Source organism: Calliopsis andreniformis, chromosome 6, assembly GCF_051401765.1.
Source record: "Calliopsis andreniformis isolate RMS-2024a chromosome 6, iyCalAndr_principal, whole genome shotgun sequence".
Lineage (NCBI taxonomy): Eukaryota > Metazoa > Arthropoda > Insecta > Hymenoptera > Andrenidae > Calliopsis > Calliopsis andreniformis.
Window position 1 is genome coordinate 3,638,888 of NC_135067.1, and position 19,188 is coordinate 3,658,075.

The 19,188-nt window shown below is 33.1% G+C and overlaps 1 protein-coding gene across 1 annotated transcript in view; it reads left to right on the plus strand.

The window, feature by feature from the left end:
* Positions 1-5,070: 5,070 nt before the first annotated feature.
* Stacl (SH3 and cysteine-rich domain-containing protein) overlaps positions 5,071-19,188 on the plus strand; it is a 94,985-nt gene continuing 80,867 nt past the window's right edge. Inside the window, exon 1 of the mRNA XM_076381116.1 lies at positions 5,071-5,340. The gene's annotated coding sequence lies outside the window, so the exon portion shown is untranslated. The remainder of the gene's footprint in view (positions 5,341-19,188) is intronic.

The following is a 19,188-nucleotide window of genomic DNA, read 5'->3' on the forward strand; positions in this document are numbered from 1 at the left end:
CTCTTATACCAGAAGGGGTGATTAGTTTCTGAATTCGCGCTAGTGGACATTAATGAGCTTGTCCAGAAATCGTGGAACGAATAAAGAGGTGGAGGATGGAGCGGGAAAACTGGGTTAAACGAACTATTAAAAGACTCACGTCGTGTTTGTGCTCGTTTTAATATTTTTATTTGAATCCGCTTGGTGATAATTTTTCTTTCTTGAAGGCCTGGTGTTCTTGATGCTAAGCTTGAGCACAGTTGCGAAAATATTGAGTAATGGAGACATTTCTATGACAAATATAAGTCAAGCTGTTCTTGAAATTACATGTTCTGTTGTAAAACTTGGTATTGAAAGTTTAAAAAATATTAAGAAAGGTTATAGCAACTATTACAGACCAGTGTTATCAACTTGAAAAAGAACTGTTACTGTTAATTTTAATTTTAAACTTCCCTTTTTATTAACACGAGAAAAAATAAATAGATACCAATGATGTAGTTCCTTAACTGTCTTAAATTTTTGTTAAAAAAATAAATTTTAAATATTACTTGAAACGATATACAAAAAATATATTTTATTTACTAAATAAATTAATTAAATAAAATATATTTTATCAAGTGCATTTAACGAATACATTTTCCAAAAGTGTTTCTCAGTTTTTTAATCTTTGCACATGTCAGGAATACACTACTTACAATCAATTCGAATTACTCTATGACAGAAACAGGATTTAAAGTACCCAGAAACTCAAATAGACACACAAGAAAAGGAAGAATTGCGATTCTCCAGTCAGAAAAAGGATTTTGCGATATGTCGATATTTATTAAGCTGTTTTAAACCGACAGTTATCGACTCCCTGAAGAGATTCGAACTAGAAAATGCATTCAGAGGAGCTCGAGTTCCTTTACCAACATGAGTATGATCGACGTGTGCCCTAAAAAGCGCGATAGCTTTTTAAAATGTACAGCCGATCATTCTGTTAGCTGACTTTTATGGTACAGATTCAATTTCAGTAAACTGAGGTGATGTTAAGTGATTGAAAAATTATCTTCTTAAAATTTTAGGAAACAGGCAAGAGTATAATATAAAACATTTACTATTACTGAAGAACTTAAATATTTGTAATTACCCTACATAGGAAGTTCAGGAAATAATTTATTGGAATAATAAGAATAGCTAGTTTTAGTTTGCCGTATGTTCTAAAAATATTTTCGATAAGAACCTTGTAAAATATTATCTAGATGTCCAATATATTATGAAGGGATTAGGGGATGAAAGTATTATATTAAAAATATTTCATTTGGAATAAATTGACTTTAAAGTTAATCTGTTTGCATTTCCTATTAAGCAATAGTGTGTATTACTAACGTTATTTTTACGACTCTTTAGTATAACAGACTATACCTATAAGAAATATAGACAGATTAACTTTAAACTCAATTTACTCAAAATAGCATATTTGTAAAATAACTCCTTCATCCTCTAAGTCATTTATATACATACATACAAAATGCATATACACATTTTAGTTCAAAATTTAGTGTTTATTGCTTCGAGTGTTAGAATCCATAATAAAAGAGAAAATGTAAGGGGTATAATCCTTAATTTTCAGGAAAATACTTACAAAAGAAATATCCGATCATGTTGCTTTCAATCAATAGAATCCATTCGGAGTAAAAAATGATTCCAAGTTAATCATTGTGCTTCTTCTTTAATTTACTTCCCAGATTCTTAAACCACTGATATGATGATTGAATGATGAAATGAGATGATTGAATTGTATTCCAGTACCTGAATACATTATTTCATACTATCTTTGTTTTTTATTAAGTACATTAGGTTAGTATTTAAGCTTACAATTACATAAAATTAGATATAGTGTGCAGGTACTGGGACATGGTTCGCTATCGAGTCATTTGAAGTATTACCTCTTACACGTGAAGAAGCTTTAGCAAAATTTTAGAAGATGAAAAGCAGCGGAAAGAAGAATCCAGAGTACATAAAAATAAATTCGTTCTCCTTTCGCTTTTTTATACTCCTTTCGTCAACGTTGAATTCTTCCAGTCTTGCGATGTGAATAGCAAGGAAAAGCAGGAAGAAAGGGCAAAATCGAGGGTTGGTAACGGCGATCTCTCCCCTTCCTTGTCAGGGTTACACCAAGGGTCACCGAAACGTTGAGCCACTCTTCGTCGGGTCGACCTCTTCGGGTTGAGTAGGGTCTGCGACGAAAGTGTATCGCGGAGTGCAGTAGAGAAAACTGCGGTCGTGCAATCCCTTTCTCTTGCAGAGGGTTGTTCTGCCGCCTTTGTTCGTCTCCTCCGAGCTCGACGTCCCTTAAAATATTCTTTCGACGTTGAAGTTCATTAATATTCATCGTTACACCCGTCTGTTCGCGAAATTTCGGTTTTCAGACACATCTGAAACATGTATACACGTGTACAAACTAATGGCGAGAGGGCGAGGAGAAAGACTGGAAAATTGTGACTCTCGTAATCTTCTTTCAAATGTATTTATATTTAGCCCAAAAAAAGGCGCTGAAAATCGATACGAACAAGTTCTCCGACAGAATATGTTCAATGATTCAATAATTCAATACCTGCATGACTATTTGGGACATCTATTTATTTTTTACAAGTACAATTAATATTTGATGACAAGGAATTAAATATTGTAGGAATTAGTTGGAACAAATTTATGGACATACTTTTAATAATTCATTTGAATGATGTAACTTTTCTAGTTTCATTATTGAACTGATTATTTCAAAAAAATTTTAGATTTTAACAAATTTGTATAGAGGGTGTTTCTTTAATCTTGCACGTCTTAATATCTTTGTTATTTTTACTGATACGAAAAGATGTATCAAGACAAATTTGTTTGATGTGCTCAAGATCATTTTTTTCTTCAAAATTTGAAGGTCATCGCTATTTTTTGATGCAGCCTATAGTGCACATCAAGACGAATTCAATGAACTATGACACTATGACCTTTAAAAATGATCTTGAATTAAAGAATCACGCTACACACCAGAAAACGTGAAAGAAAGAATTTTACATACTTGCAATGCCATTCAAGCCATGCAAGCAAAAATTTTCTCGTGCCCGAAAATGTATCGAAGTCAATGAACACCATTTTGAACATTTATTGTGGAGTAAATTTAAAATAATTAAAATAATAATGAAACCAAAAATATAGTATTTTTTAATTGTCTTTATAGTAGGGCAATTTTTTCATTCAAGCTCATTTAGAGGTTATAGTGTCATAGTTCATTGAATTCGTCTTGATGTGCACTATAATGCTACATCATAAAAAGTACATGTTAATGTGCAAAAAAATTACGATGACCTTCAAAACTCGAAAAAATGACCTTGAGAGAATAAAATGCGGATCATAATATTCTTAGCTTTGAACCAAACAAATTTGTCTTGACATATTTTTTTGTATCAGGAAAAATAACAAAGATATTAGGATGTGCAATGTAAAAAAAACACCTTATATCCGGGGTGTTCGATAACAGGTGTTAGAAATTTTAAGAGGCTATTCTACATGTCAAAATAGGATGAAAATCAGAAATAGTGAAATTGTGTTTGGGACTTCGTTTTAGAGTTAATTTAAGTTTAATTCGTGTAAAAATAACTAAAATTTGTGTGAGATGTGTCTGACTTGGGCTTGAGCTACTGCTATGCCGCCGTGCATTAGTTAGGCGAAATCAGTAGAATAAATTCCGAGTCAGGCATATTTCACGCGAAATTTAGGCGTCTTTTCAACAGTTTATAACTCTAAATCGAAGCCTCAAACGCATTTTCATTATTTTTGATTTTCGACTTAGTTGAGAGAATAGATTCTCTCCTTTAAATTTCTGACACCTGTCGTCGAACACCTCGTATACGTATACATAAGTATGTCTCTTCTCTATATTTTTATGATATTCGATGAAGAATACAATCTTACGTAGTACAAACATTTACTTGTAAAAACATATATGATAATAATAATAATAATAACAATCAATACAATAATGTTAACAGCAAAATACGGAATCGATGCATCAATTATACAATTACAAGAAAAATTAAAATCATTGCGGAAACAATATTATCCATGAAAATTTACACAGATTATTACTTAATATCGTTAAGGTATTAAAAATCTATAATATTAATAAACATTTTATCGAATCTTTAAGAATTGAATGCTTAAATGAAGAATAACAACTGACAATCAAAATCATTTCTTATTTATATTACACAAGACAAACAAATTTATTTTACAATAGTCAGTAAATGATTTCTTAGTTAATTTTTCGAATAATCTGCCCCTTGTAAACTAAAATTCACAACATGATCTTTCGTCTTAATGTTACATCGTCTACTGTGACATACGTGTCAAAATTCTAATGAATTCTACAGTGCGTAATGATGTAGATATGGATCATCCAAGTTTTTTCTTACCTTTTTTCCTATGGAAAATTGAAATGACAAAACTGCGGGCTATTTCATACATGTATTTCAGAAAAATTAGTATATTTACAAACAATGTAAAAGTTGTGCGCAGTCCTACACACATGAACTATGGATCATTATATACATTTAATTTAAAATTTCTAGTATAAAAATATGAAAAGGTTAAGAATAATTCTCTTACTATTCTTCCCTTGTTTTTCGATACACTTTAAACCGAAAAATGTATTTTATTCAAAAATACAAAATTATATACTATAAAATTAAAAATCCTTATGTACACAATATTTTCCATGAATCAAATTGATGAAACTAAAAAATTGTAATTTTAAATAAGCAAAGGGCGATTTTTGTTATTGGGCCTCTCGTTTGAATCGTCGTGGACGCTACACCATGGTGGCGTGCACCAGCGTGCACGCATGCGCGATTTCCCGCCCTCAGTCAGCCAGCAAGTAGTTCCCGCGTCGTGTCGAATATTCGCAATATCCCCAAAAAACCGCGATCTCGAAACGTTTTCCCCCCTTCTCGCGGTTCGTTTGTGGATGCCGCGCTTGTGGAAATAGCTGTCCCCTCCCGTTCCCGTTTTTCCGTCCCACAAGCCGAGTTTCCCCGAGGTAACGCGTGCCGACGACGCAAGAGGAGTCTGTCAGTGGTGCGCGGGCCTTCATGGCGCGAGGACGTGCACGTTGCTTCACCGTTTCCGGTTCCTGGTGCGTGCAAGTTCGTTAGCCCGCGTGAGTGCGTGTGAAGAACTGGAAAAGAACTTTTTATCGTTTTTCGACACGAATCTGACTGTTCCTTATCAACGTATTTTTTAAATTGGTTCCGTTTTTTTGTTGCTGGTGCCTCGGGCTGCTGTTAGAAGATCCATCCCCATAGATCGATTCTTCTTTCTCATAAAGTGAGTAGTTGTCTATTCCTGTTTGTTTTACGTCATGTAGAAGGACATGAGTTTCCGCGTATAAAATTACACAGGAATGTGTGCAGAATTGATGAGAATGCTTGTTGGCAAAGTGTCATTTGTCGCGTAGAGGTCGTATGAAGTGGTATCAAAGATATCTGACGGAGGAATTAAAATTCTTTTCTAACATTTTACAAGTTTTTCTCCAGTTCTTTTTCAAATTCCTCAACTTGTTTTAATTAGACTGTCTAAATTAAGTGGAAGTAGAATCACAAATTTTTAAGAAATCGATTTAACATCTGTTTTTTCAATGGTATACTTTTCTTAGCTTTAAAGACAAGCTTTTATATTTATTTTGGAAAGGAGTTGAAATAATTGAAGTTAGTGCCTAGTAAAAACAAGATCTCTAAAAAAATTAAAATTTGTCTCAATTAAAAAAAGTTCATGATATTGCCTTCATTTACGATTATTGTAGGTAATATAAAATAATTCACGTTAAATTAAAAAAAAATTAAAGAATTTTTGGGAGAATAATTAATTGAGAATTTTTCAGAAAATTAATTATATGAATAACTGCACAATACGTTTCAAATAGAAGACATTTCTTTCTTTCGCTTCTCTGATTTATTCAAGCGTAGGTCCATACACACTTTTTATCAATGCTTTTTATAATTGAAGCTTTTCTGATAAGCTTCTTCTGATTTTTCTCTACCACGTGCAAACTAAAAGAAAATTTTCACTTCTTTACTAAGCTGAATTAAAAATGCACTCTAGAAATAAAACCTTTTTAATTTATTTACAAATGAAAGCAATACTACTCCATTTAATAAATATTTTATTGAATTGTTATCGTATCTTCAGTTCTGCATAAAAACAAATCAGGATTAAAATTTCATTTTAATAATCATTGTTTATAAACAAAGAAATCTTTTTTTATATTTCTAAAAGGTTTCATATTTTTAATTACTTATTCTTAAACACTTCCATATTTTTGAAACTAAAGTTATTTACTTTTTCCTTTAAAATGTTTACATTTTCCTTAGAAATTACAAAATATACGAAACTAAATATAATTGTTTTTATGTTTGCTTATTACTACTACATGTACCTAAATAACTTTGTTCGATTCCCTCAAAACGAAACCTGAGCTTTTCACTAAGCAATACGTATTTGTTTTTTGATCTTTCTGTAAACATGTACACAGTCTTCAACCCATTCTCTTCAAGTAAATCTAAAAATTAAAATAGTTTTACCTTTCTTCAAAACAGAGTTTAAGTACATTCTTCGAAAAAATTAAAATTCGATAAACTTTATGATTATTAGGAATGCAAAAATATTCATTCATCAAGGTTTTTACAATTATTGACATTAAAAAGAAACATTCTAAACTTATAATTCTGATATTTACCTCTCATTTATTATTCTCACTAGATAAAAGTGAGATTCACTCACAGCAATCGAGGTTCCAAGATTCAACAATATTCAACTATAAATTTGCGAGTATGATGTTTTTAATTCTACACAAAAAACATGTATCTTTAAATCTTCACAAGTGATTGTTATACAAAAATAAGACAAATAATATTGTTTCAGAAATAATTATAGTATGTTGTACATTTGCAACATTATGTAATAGTAAGAGAAAAATATACGGAGTGAGCTATGTAATTAGATTGAGTTATAACTAAAGTTTAGTAAGAAGTGAAAAGAACTTACGAGAAGAGTGAAATCGTAGAAAAATAGACCTTATCCCATTCAACTTTTTTTCTCCTCTACAAACTTTTTCTTCCTATCTCCACCAAAACTTGATATAACCCAACTAGATTGTTGAGCTCACCATTATAATTACTAAAAAAGAAATACTGTAACTAAATTCAATAATACTGAAATGCATTATTCATTTATATTTAATAAAATTACACGTCAAGAACAATTCTCGTTTTTCGTCAAACGTTAATGAACTGTGCGTTTGGAATTCTTAAAATGGGTGTAACATTTATAAACTGAAAATGTATACTTTTCTTACATAATTATATAAATGTACATAGCAAATACAACTGTATAAACTAATACACCCCAAGTTAACATTTGTAAAGGGTTTATCTGAAAAAAAACTGAAATAACTTCATTTCATAATGTTGCAGATTTTTATTTTAAAAATCAGTACGTTTACACTTTACACATGTAACAGTAATTGTACCTTTGTTTGTATATTTTAGTAATTTTTCAATCAATTTCACGAATCAAGCCTCCGAAAACGATCTGGAAATAATCATTCACGATTGAATTTACTGCCTTCGCAATTTTGTTTGCGTTTAACTACGTAAAAAATTTATAATATTTAACATTATTAATCAAAACTTTTTTGTAGCGAGAGATGTACTCTATATGTATAGACGTATAGTGATTAACCCCAGCTAAACGACCCCACCCGCCATCCGAGAGTTAATTAATTACACTTTTAATTAAAGTCACATCGAATATCACTAAAATCACGAGCACCTTAAACTGAAAAATACGTAGTAGGTATATTGACTATGTTATTCAATAAAAAGCTAAATAGTGTTTTAGTAAAATACACTTGAAGCAATTTTCTAAGAAGAATCTCAGAAAATATCCTACTATAATACAACTCCACCCTTTCTCCGACCTTTCAAACATAACCTCGAAACTTAGCCAAGTTAATAACCCTTTATCTCCTTTTCTTCGAATAATCTTCCTCAATCCCCCCAATACTCAGGCAGGTTCGACTTTAACCGAAATGAATCGAGGGCAGCTTTTCCTCTTCTGATTCAAATTGAAAACGTACCGTTCCCTTCCCGCGCATCTTTCCGTTGTTCTATGCGGAATGGGAGTCTCCGCGCATCCGCCAAGCCGTTTTAATTCCGCTTCTTTGTGCCGTGGCGTTCAATTACCGTGTGTGGCGTCGCTGGCTGATAAGAAGTCTACTGTTTGGTCGAATCGACCCGCGGCGAGGAGTAGATCCGCGGGCGATCTACATGATAATCGGGGCTGGTCTGGCTTCCCTCTCGTATAAATTAATATTTCGAAGTGGAGCGGTCGAGAAGACCGACAAGTGTTCCGCGTGCTGGCACGGACGAGCGCTCGCGGGACGTGGGTTTGACCACCTTTCGTTTCAGTCTAGGATAAATGCTCTGGGAGCTCTTTGTGTGGACCGACCAGATATGTTTTCGATGTATTGAATGAGCATTGTTTCAAACGGATCACTGTCTTGAGCAATTTGTCTTTCTGGGAGGAAGAGATCATTCGGAATTCGAATCGCGTGGTTGTTTCCTTGTTGCAAGAGCAATTTGTTGCTCGTTGGAGTATTCATTACCAGTGATGTATAGCTGAATTTGTAGATAAATCGAGTTTATTTCGGCACACTCGAATTCCACGCGAATTTGTTTGCTGTTCTTTGGGTATGGTTGGCTGAATTTAAATGTTGTAATTGCTTGGAGTTTGTGGGGTTTCGTTTGAACGTTGCTTGAATTTCATTGGAAAATTCAATTGAAAATTTATCGAAACTTTGCTTAGAAAGCTATTTAATTTCTGTTCAATTCAAAATGTATTAAATAATTTGTTTAAACTCAAATTCCATTGATCATACGTATAATATCTACTGAATGCTTAGAAATTATAATAATATTGTAATCTTTTCTATTCAGAAAATATTACAGATTTTATTTCTCGTAATACGAGAACCATGACGAAATCATACACATACTTGACACAGTACAAAGTTTATTCAGAGTTTTCTCAAGAAATTTGCTGAAAATGATACTCAGGTTATAGGTACTAAAAAGACACCTTAAAAGGTTTGCTCAGAGTCTAGAATACTCAGGTACTGTCAAAAACTAGCTTAAAAATTCACCCAAAGTCAATAACTTAAATATCCATAAATTTCCCAAAGTAATTCATCCAAATTCTAGTTTAGACTCTTATCAAAAATCTACTTAGATTTATAATAAGTTTGGTTTAGAAATAGTTCATTTTCAAGAATCTAACAAATATTCTACTGAAAAGTTTACTCACTGTCAAAAAATACTTTTAAATGACATGAAAAATCGATTAAATTGTATTTTGCCTTAACGCTTATTCAAAAAATCGTACTCGTAGATACTTGACACAAATTCAGAAAAATTGCTTTGAAATCGAAGCGATATCTCTTCTTACAGATTTCTGTTAGTCGACACAAAATCTTTCTTCTACTTCTCTCATCAATATCTTTCTTACTTCCACTTCTTTCCGTATACGTTAGTCGAATTTCGCCTCTCATCGAGAAGCGCTAGCCGGACTCTACATCTTCCGCTAATAGACCTACTCCTATTTATAGGGACACTTATTTAGAGGCTCATGCTGAATATTTTACGTTGCCAGTTACAGCTGTCTCGCGAAATTCGAAGCTCCTTTCGATCCTTCCTCTGTCAAAATTTGAAATAAATGGATAGTTCGGTGACAGGTATCATTTGTTGCAATCGACATGTGTCTTAACTATAAAGCCACTTCTAAATCCTGTTTGAAAGGTAATTACTCCACGAAACTTGTATTGATAATGTCTTCCTCTAGCTTCTTATTTAATACCATAGTTTTTAGACTATTCAAGTATTTATTTTCAGAATGATTGATCCTTTAATATCTTCTGCACATAGTCATAGTGCTTTCCCTGAAGAATTTTAAGAAGCTTTAAATTTGAAATCATTTAGTTTTGTTTACTTAAGATCTCTGTATATGACTGTCATGCTTGATTTGAATCATTAATGTTGTTTTCATCACATAACGCTTTAGATGTTAGCCCATTTACTTTTATTTCTATAATTGCCATATCGTACATGTATTTCGAAAGTGATATAACTTAGGAAAGTTTAAAAAATCATATACTTCTCTTTTGTAACACCTAAGATTTTAACTAATGTACTTCTATTTTTACAAATTCAATAGCTTTCTAAAATTGTAGATTCTTCTTTTCAGAATTTCCTTTAGAAAATCAGAGTACTTACTCTAAGTAAGTCTGAACACTTACGAAATCCTTTCCTCTCTCCTCTAAGAAACATCCTTTCTAGTTTTATTTCTGTCTGAAAAATACATACTGTTTTTAAAATCATGGATTCCCCTAAAATCTTGCTCACACAATCGCAGAACCACGCACCCTTGTACCACATGTTACAATTTCCACGATCTTTATGTGGTTACACAACCACCATTTTGATCTCGGCCTGAGCTCCTCACGTACGATAGGGTGAGGGTTGCTCCTTAAAGGCACAAGTAGTTTTGTTGCACTGTAAACACCGTTTCTAGGGGGAAAAGGAATCGCTGGAAGGAGGCTGTTCTTAGGGTGTCGGATTCCATTTCCGCGCCTTTCGAAACGGTCAATCGAACGTTGCACCCTCTTGAATAGCTTTTCCCTGTTCCGTTTGTTCCTTCTTCCACTTTCGCCTCGCCCCCGAAGCTTTTTGGACCCTCGATTGGCTTCGCTCCGTTTCTCGCCACGAAATTCTCGAACTTTACGCGATTGCAACGTCGAGTGTTCTGCAAAGTGGCGAACCACTGAGTGGAGAGGAAAAGGGCCATCAACGTAACCTTGAACTCGTGTGATTGCTCGCAAGCAGCTTCGCAACATGCTTCTGATTCTGTTAAATGAAGGTGAACGTGCAATTCGACGCCTACAAGTAGAATAGCCTGCACAGAGTCAAAGTAGACGAGAGGCAGGTTTGGGGCGAGACTGCTAGTTGGGGTTGAAATGGTCTCATAAAACGCTTCGATACCCGACATAAAAGTTCTCGGGTCGAGCGGAAATAAAATGGAGCCTTTGTTTAGATACATGTAGAAGTCTTAGGATACTATTTCACACTCTTTATTAAAAGTTTTTAATACATAAGGAAGAAACTTTGCCCATAATGACACTTAATTGGTAGAAAAAATTTAATATTAATATTCCGTTATACATGTACACTAATTTTAAAGCTTCGTATATTTTTTGGTGCATACATACTATCTGCATTTGACTGTAAGGCAAAATAATCTAAGTCACATGTTTTTGATTTCGAGATGTTTACGTTTAAAGTTTCAACTTGAACTTCTTAAATACTTACTTTTAAGTGAAGAGCCTCTTTTCATACTATTTCTTTTTTCAAAAAATATAAATTCTGTATCTTAAATCTTAATTAAGCACTGATCTGTATACAGCACTGGAGAGATCATAGCTTGAAGCTATTAGCTTCCAATCGTCATGTTAAGAGCTTCTTCCCCCAATTGAAAGGCAGTCATGATACCCTAAATTAAATATTTGTAGCAACTTTTAGCATAAAATTTAAATCAACCAAAATTCCTGTACGAAAATCTAAAAAAAATTATTACCATATGCAATCGACTAAATGTACGTGGTATTGACTATGCATATGGCATAGTATCGATTTTGCATAGCTTGGCCTGTGTCGCCATATTGAGTTGGCATAAATTTTCAATCTATAGCGTCATGGATGCGTTCAAAAGGAGGCACCAAGTTGTGTCTGTGTTATACATGTAGAGATCAGTGCAATTAAGGCTTTAACTTGAATTTTTTAAAAAAAGTGGCATAAATCGTTTTACTTTACAGTCACAGACATACTACCTAGAATAGACATGATATTACGCACAGCATATATTATCTATAATAATTTAGGAATTAAAATTAAAAAATGTAGCATAAAATCATTACAGCTCTACACGAGTGGCTAAGGGTATTATTTATCGTGTTTAATGTTTTGTTGAATAACATTGTATCTCGTAAATTGATTAATCGTACTTCACTTCTCTTCTCGTCATTTTTACGAAAAATTGTTCCTGTCAATCAATACTGCCGGGGCTCATTAAAGCCTTGAATATTTTGGGAACATCACCGTCGACAATGGATGATGTCAATGTTTTCGACGGTGGATTTCTTCGCTTTATCCTCGCATTCTCTCCATTCAAGCTGTTTCCATAAATTATTCAAAGCCAAATATAGCCTCACGATTCTGATCGAATGTTTTGTAAACATTGACGAACAGTCAATCGTTGGAGCTCCCTTGTAGATCTAGGTTTTAGTCAAACGTGTATACACATTTTTCAGACTCTGCAATTTTGAATTGATAAATCTACCTCGTGACTAAGAACACTGTTTTCCATATTTGAACGTTTCAGTTTATTCATATTGCTAGGAGAACAAATATTACATAACAGATTTTATGTCGTCTACTTACCTTGATTGTTGCTTCAGCTACATATACTAAAGTCTTTTTTCCTTGTATTTCATAGTTTTGGTTTGTTTCAGTATTATACTAGGTGTTGAAATAACATGAAATATGACTCAAATTTGACTAGAAAGAGGGGGAAAGAGAAAATGAATAAGGATGCGTGTTTCTGTCTCCCCTGCATCCAGCACGTGCGCAGATCTCTCGTATCTCATGTTATCATACCAGGGATAAAAGTTACGAGAAGGGTCATACTTTTGCAACAAGCCACGATCAAGTTATTGGAGTTCGAAATACTTAGACGTAAAGTAGGTTTCGTGACCTGCAAGCTTTCGTGCTCTATTTGTCATGCAAACAGTCTCTGAAACATTTTACTGAATTACCTTCTCTGGAATAGAAGTGTACGCTAAATCGAAATGATAAGTATATGTTAAATTATTCAACGCGACGATTCGATTAGGGGAGGAAGTTCTTTTGAGAAAGTGTAGTAAATGTGTGATTATACGGTAATATGTTAATTGTAGTGTATGAATGGTAATCAGTTAATTATAATAAACATTGCGTGCAATATGATCTGCCTTGACTTGGTCTTTTATAGTTTATTTAGCTATAATCTTTTTTAAGGTTTTCTGTTACGTTTTAGTATTGTTTGCCTGTTATTAAGGTACTTCTTTTATACATGTTACCCCATTGTCATTTTGTATAGTTTACCTTACTATATTTATATGAAATGTAATCTACAGCTTTGTATGGTTTCCTGTATTAGCTTTTTTGGGAAATACGTAGTTTAATCCTGAAGATTTGTAAAGTATTCTATTATCTTTCTGTGCAGCTTATTCTATTGCCACGTTGCATAGTCTATACATACTATGTTCTCATACTTTATTCTACTGAAGTCTTATATAATCTGCCTCACTATATTCTTACGCAATCTACCCAACCATGATTCTATATTGTTTGTTCCATTTCTACAAAAACAAAATATAATTATGTTGCATAAATTTGATTAAATCATTAATTTTTTGACTCATGCTTAAAAGAACCTACTACTCAAAAAATAACAAAAACGTAATTTTTTTTTTTTATTGATAATTTTGACAATTTGCATTATTTTCTCTGTTTGATAATTTGGTAGACCTTTGTTATCTTCTGGGCACTAAAAGTGCAAAAATATTTATTTTAGAAATTAAATAATTAACAACAAAAATTATCACCGCATATCGAAAAATAGCACTCCTGTAAAATTCTTTAAAAACAATGCTTGTAGATTTTTGGAGAATAAAAGTAATCATTTTTCTTTTATACGGTCTATCAAGCATCATACAACTTTTTCCTAAACGGATTCTAAGAAAACCGACTGCTCAATTTATTTAGCACTATTAGTAAAGTACTTATTGAAAATTTAATCGAAATTGCTTCATTAGTTTGAGAGAAAGTGGCTCATGAACATTAGCAACTCTTCGTATGGAAAGAGCACGATTGTAAATTTCGATAAATTAAAAGAAATCTGCCATATGAACACCATTTTGTCAGTCAAATCTTATACATAGTAACCAAAAAAAACTAATGTGACGTCCTTCATTTAAGACAAGATGTTCTTGTAAAATGAATGGATTTTCCATCCACACAATTTAGCCTCTTGTGATAGCATCTTTCTTATGGAAAACACATGGAATGTTGAAGATGGCATTTGGCATGAGAGCATTAAAATATAATGCATTATTCCTATGATGTGTACTTAATAAATCATGGCGTTACTCTGATAAATGGATGTAATTAAAAGCTAATCCAGACTCGAAATTAATCTGCGAGGTGAAATTTGATAAGCCATGATTTCCCGCTTAATTGTTGACGATCACGCGACAGTGAATGGCTCCCCTTTGTCCTTTCTACAGTTTCGTGCGTTTCCGTATCTGACGGAATAGCATTATAATAGTAACAAGCGAGCTAATTTTGCCTCGGAAGCTTTTGTGCTACTGTCATTATTAATTTCCAAGGAAGTAACGGTAACTATCAATGGACATTAAATATTACACTTAATAAAACAGTGTAAAACCAAATGTGTTAAATTTTTAATTAAAAAATTGATCGTCATTGCCAGACGAAATTAGGTGAGAGCGCGTTGAACCTATACATCGGTTCTTATCGCAACCTATATTCTCGATTTTCCGATAATTTCAACTGCAAATCATTGAACCGCAGAGAACGTGGTAAATCCCTGCATCTTTCTTCACAGAAGTAAAATTATAATAGTTTATCAAAACGATCTAAGTTGACTTAACTAAAAACGAACTATTTTAAACAGAGTCCTGCAAGTGAAGTTTCATACAGTAAAATGCTGTCCTATTTATTCTAAAATAAATTATTGTGTGAACTTATTAATGAAATCAATATTCAGGGTTGCTAAATCGAAAGTATTGCAGAAAAGTAAGTATTGTAGAATAGTCAAAGAAACGACGTCAGAGCAGTATGCAAAATTGCTCTGTTTGCATTGAGATGAGTCGAGTATCGGTTCTCGTACGTACGATTTTTACCAAGAATCGTCCCTCGCGATGAACGGTATTAATAAATCTGGGAACGTGTGCAAACAATGGCAGCGTGTATACATACGTGCAGAAGACGAATCCAGTAAATACACCGATAAATTAAAACCGAGGTGAATAAGCTAGCAATGATATTACAGAACGTTGGACGAAAATCGAAAGCCAGCAGTCGACCTTTATGCGTTGTTCCTGACTCCGTTCCAAATTCGAGTACTTTTGGCATTCAATGCTCGTTTTCCTTCAAACTTTTTAATAAAACAATTGAGTTGTTGCAAGTTTAGTGATAAATGTAACAGAGTATTTAGAGAATAAAAAATCGTGTATTTAGGAAATAAAGAATGTTGTATTTAGAGAACAAAACTCACAGAATGTATTGAAAAATGACTGAAAGAAGGTTATATCATTATTCAATTTTTGACAGTTCTAAAAAAATAATTGGAGACTTTTATGATACAACATTGGGAAAAGATTGGAAATTGACTTTGAATATATTTAAAGTTCATAGGTTTTCGGAATTAACAACCTACAGTGGTTTATGAAAATACATACTGCTTAATAGGAAGAACTTAGAAGGTTTATATTTTATTTAACTTCGAACACTATTTAAGGTTCTCATTACTCGTTCAATACGAGACACTACGTTTCATGCAGAACTTGAATCATGTAAAAAATTCATAGATATTTAAACCACGAGTTGACTGAATAGTGTTATATAAGTAACGTTAACTTCTTCTCGAAGAAACATTGTTATTGAACTGGAAATTTAATTTAACAAAACTAATAGAAAGTTGTGAAAATAAGTTTCTCGTGAAAAAATGGGTAGCTCGTTCCAAGAAAGGGTTCGAAGTGAAGTTTCTCGCGAAGTTTCAGTCTTTGTTCCACGCTTCGGGATCAAAACTCGTTAAACGGTGATGAAAGCAACCATGGGTGAAATCCCCCAGGAATTAGGAAGACAACAGGAGAAAAGAAGAAACCAAAGGAAACGACTGATTCGCTGCGGTGCAGCGCGTTCGTTGTACTTGCAAATTGGCCAGAATTGGCATCGCAAAGAGAAACGGGAACGGGCGCCTTGAAATTCGTTATTTCGACTCTGTCGTCCCGGAAAAGTTGGGCGCGATTTCCTCAAATTTTCCTCCTTGCTCCGGTGCAACGTTTCGTTTTGACACTTTAGGCTGACAAAGTTAATAACGCGTTAAATTCGTTGGCAAATGGCAAACAGCATAAGTACTTGTAGTTTCCTCGATTCACTCTGGGAATTTTAATACTATATTTTGTTTATTTCTGTTATATTTTTTCCTTAACCTTTGACAATTGTCGGCATTCAATCATTCTTTGAATTGGATCTTTGACTACTATTATCGTAGTATATACTCATAATCTATAATAGTATAATTAAAATATTTTTGAATGATTTTACTTCAAATTAAATATTCTCATTGTTTGTGTATTTTATTTGTAGTGCAATTATACGATTAGAAGAGAATTTGTACTTACACTGTTATAAATTATGGAGTTATTTAATTATATGTATGTGTATATTATTGTAAAATCATACTATCGTGTAAATTCTCGAATACTTGTATAATACATAACCACGTAACTATAACTACATATATCACTAAACATGTTGACGATATTATAATTATTGTGGGATTATACAGAGATAAGATTTTGCAATGACATATTTACTTTATTAAATATAAGCACCATCATGCAATTATAAAATTACGCGATTATAAAAATGATCAAATACAGAGTAATCCAATTATACAACTATCTATATGCCCAATTATACGATCTGTTATATGATCATCTACACACTATTATGTAATTACATGATTATAAATTTGTGCAAATGTAAAAATATACATACTATAATTCAACGCTGAAACTTCACAATTATACAATTTATAATATCTCATGCATATAATAGGTACATATGTATATCATCAATATATTACTCTTGTCGTTAATATATCACTCCTCCTGGCACCAACATATCAGTGATTTATTAACCATGTATAAAACTATCGATATGTATAAAACTAGTTAATGAAACATGCATTAATATATCTCAATGATACTTTTCATCCAAAGTAGAACTTTCTACTTTATATTTTCCGACTACAATATCATATAAGTAATAAAATTACAAAAACTAAGCATTTCAAACTATTTTTCGATAACAACTATTTCACGTCCAATTCTGCGCAAAAGTTATACTCCGCATCGCATACAAAAATGGTGAAGTTTCTGTCGGAGTCCGAGGGGGCAGAAAGTTGCCCGTGATCGAATGGAAACGTATCAGAAGGATGAGGCGTCGCTGAAAAAGTGGGGAATACCCAGGTTCCCAGTAAATTTAATGCTCTGTGTCGGGGGATTATTTTTATTTGCTATTTTTACTCTTGCTTCTGCATGAGTTTCTGCACTGGTTCGGTATCGTTGCGTAAAAGGGACACGGTTCGACATTATAAATAATAGACATCGAAATCGATAAACGGGCATCGAAAGTGAAAATTTACAGGCTTCGTTTCGACATTCTGGAACTTTGAATAAAATCTATAGGTCTCGAAAGTGTCTCTTACATCTCAGAACTCGATTATCATTTACCAAAGATTACGATAACTCGGTATTACCCAGATATCGAACAGAAATTGATACTTCTTCCACTAGACTTCAAATACGGTTAAATTCCATTCTTGATTAAGTAGAAATGGGAGAAAGATCGTTGAATTAAATGTCACTCAGCTGTCCTCCTTCCACAGATCGTTCATTTTCAGCTTCGTTGCACCGCAGACGAGAGCTGCATCTGCCTAGTCGAAGTTCAATTATGGCCACCTATGAAAGTCTAGTCAAGTTAAAAATTGTTCATTCTCGTTCTCGACCTATCACCTTTATTAAAACTTCTTCGTTCCAGCGGATACAGTTCTATCATAATCCTTCATCTGTATTTGAACTGTACGTCATTATTACATATCACTCAATCTTCAATTTCTAGAATGTGTGCTCGTCGGCACACATATTTCTTCTTTCCAATACTTAGAAACGAGAATCTTGACCTTTTTTCTGTTACTTAACTGTTGTCTTTTGTTTTACATATGAGACGTTGTGGGTAGGAAGGGCAAAATTAACAAATCCGAATCTCGAGAAAAACCCCTTTTATTTATTTTCTATAAGAGTGAATAAAATAAAAAATATTTTTGGAATTGTTAAGTTCGTCGTTACTACCCACAACTCCTCTTAATTAGGATTCCCGAGGATCTCGGTATAAAATCCAGATCAAAGAATATCACCACTTGTATCTATAGCTGGCATCGAAAATCACTTTCGTAAAAATAAATAGAAAGACAAAATTTAGTTAGGAAATTATTCACTAATGCAGATAGTTTGTTTTATAATTATCTGTGCAAAATTACATCCATTAGGCTTCTCTCTAACGTTCACAAGTTTAAGAATTTTCACATAGTATTTTCATTACTTTACTTAGAACTTCAGACGATCAATTGTTTACGTCTTCAATGATGTTATTTCTTAACTCATTCAAAGTTACGAGTTTATGAACATAAATCTGTCATTTCGGACATCTCAACATTCGATGTGATTAACAACTAAATGCAGAGTGCAGGCGAAACATGTGTAGTATCTTTAAATTGTTTATAACTTTTTACAGTTTTCGAATGCTGACAGGGTGCCTATTTGTCTATTCTTAACAATTTCGCTGAACTATATTTCTGCAAAAACGCAAAAGTTGTCAGAAGCAAAATATAAAAACTTTCGAAATGAAATGGTGGCTTTTGGTTCAACATATGTCCTATTGTGGGACAATTATACATTTACAATTGCTACGAAAAATTCGTTGTTCATCGACAGCTCGCAAAATTCCGTGTGATAATCTCACCTAGTTGATTAAAGCGGAGAAATCCTATCCTTCGAGTCACTTTTGGCACGGAAAGGTTGGCATTACGCACGACAACGGGGCGACGAAGGTCGTCATTATAGAGTCGACTGCTAGCATAAAATTAACTATGATCCCCAACGTCTTCTTCATTCTTCTACCTTTTTTTATATAATGTCCCAGTACCAGTGGCATGAAT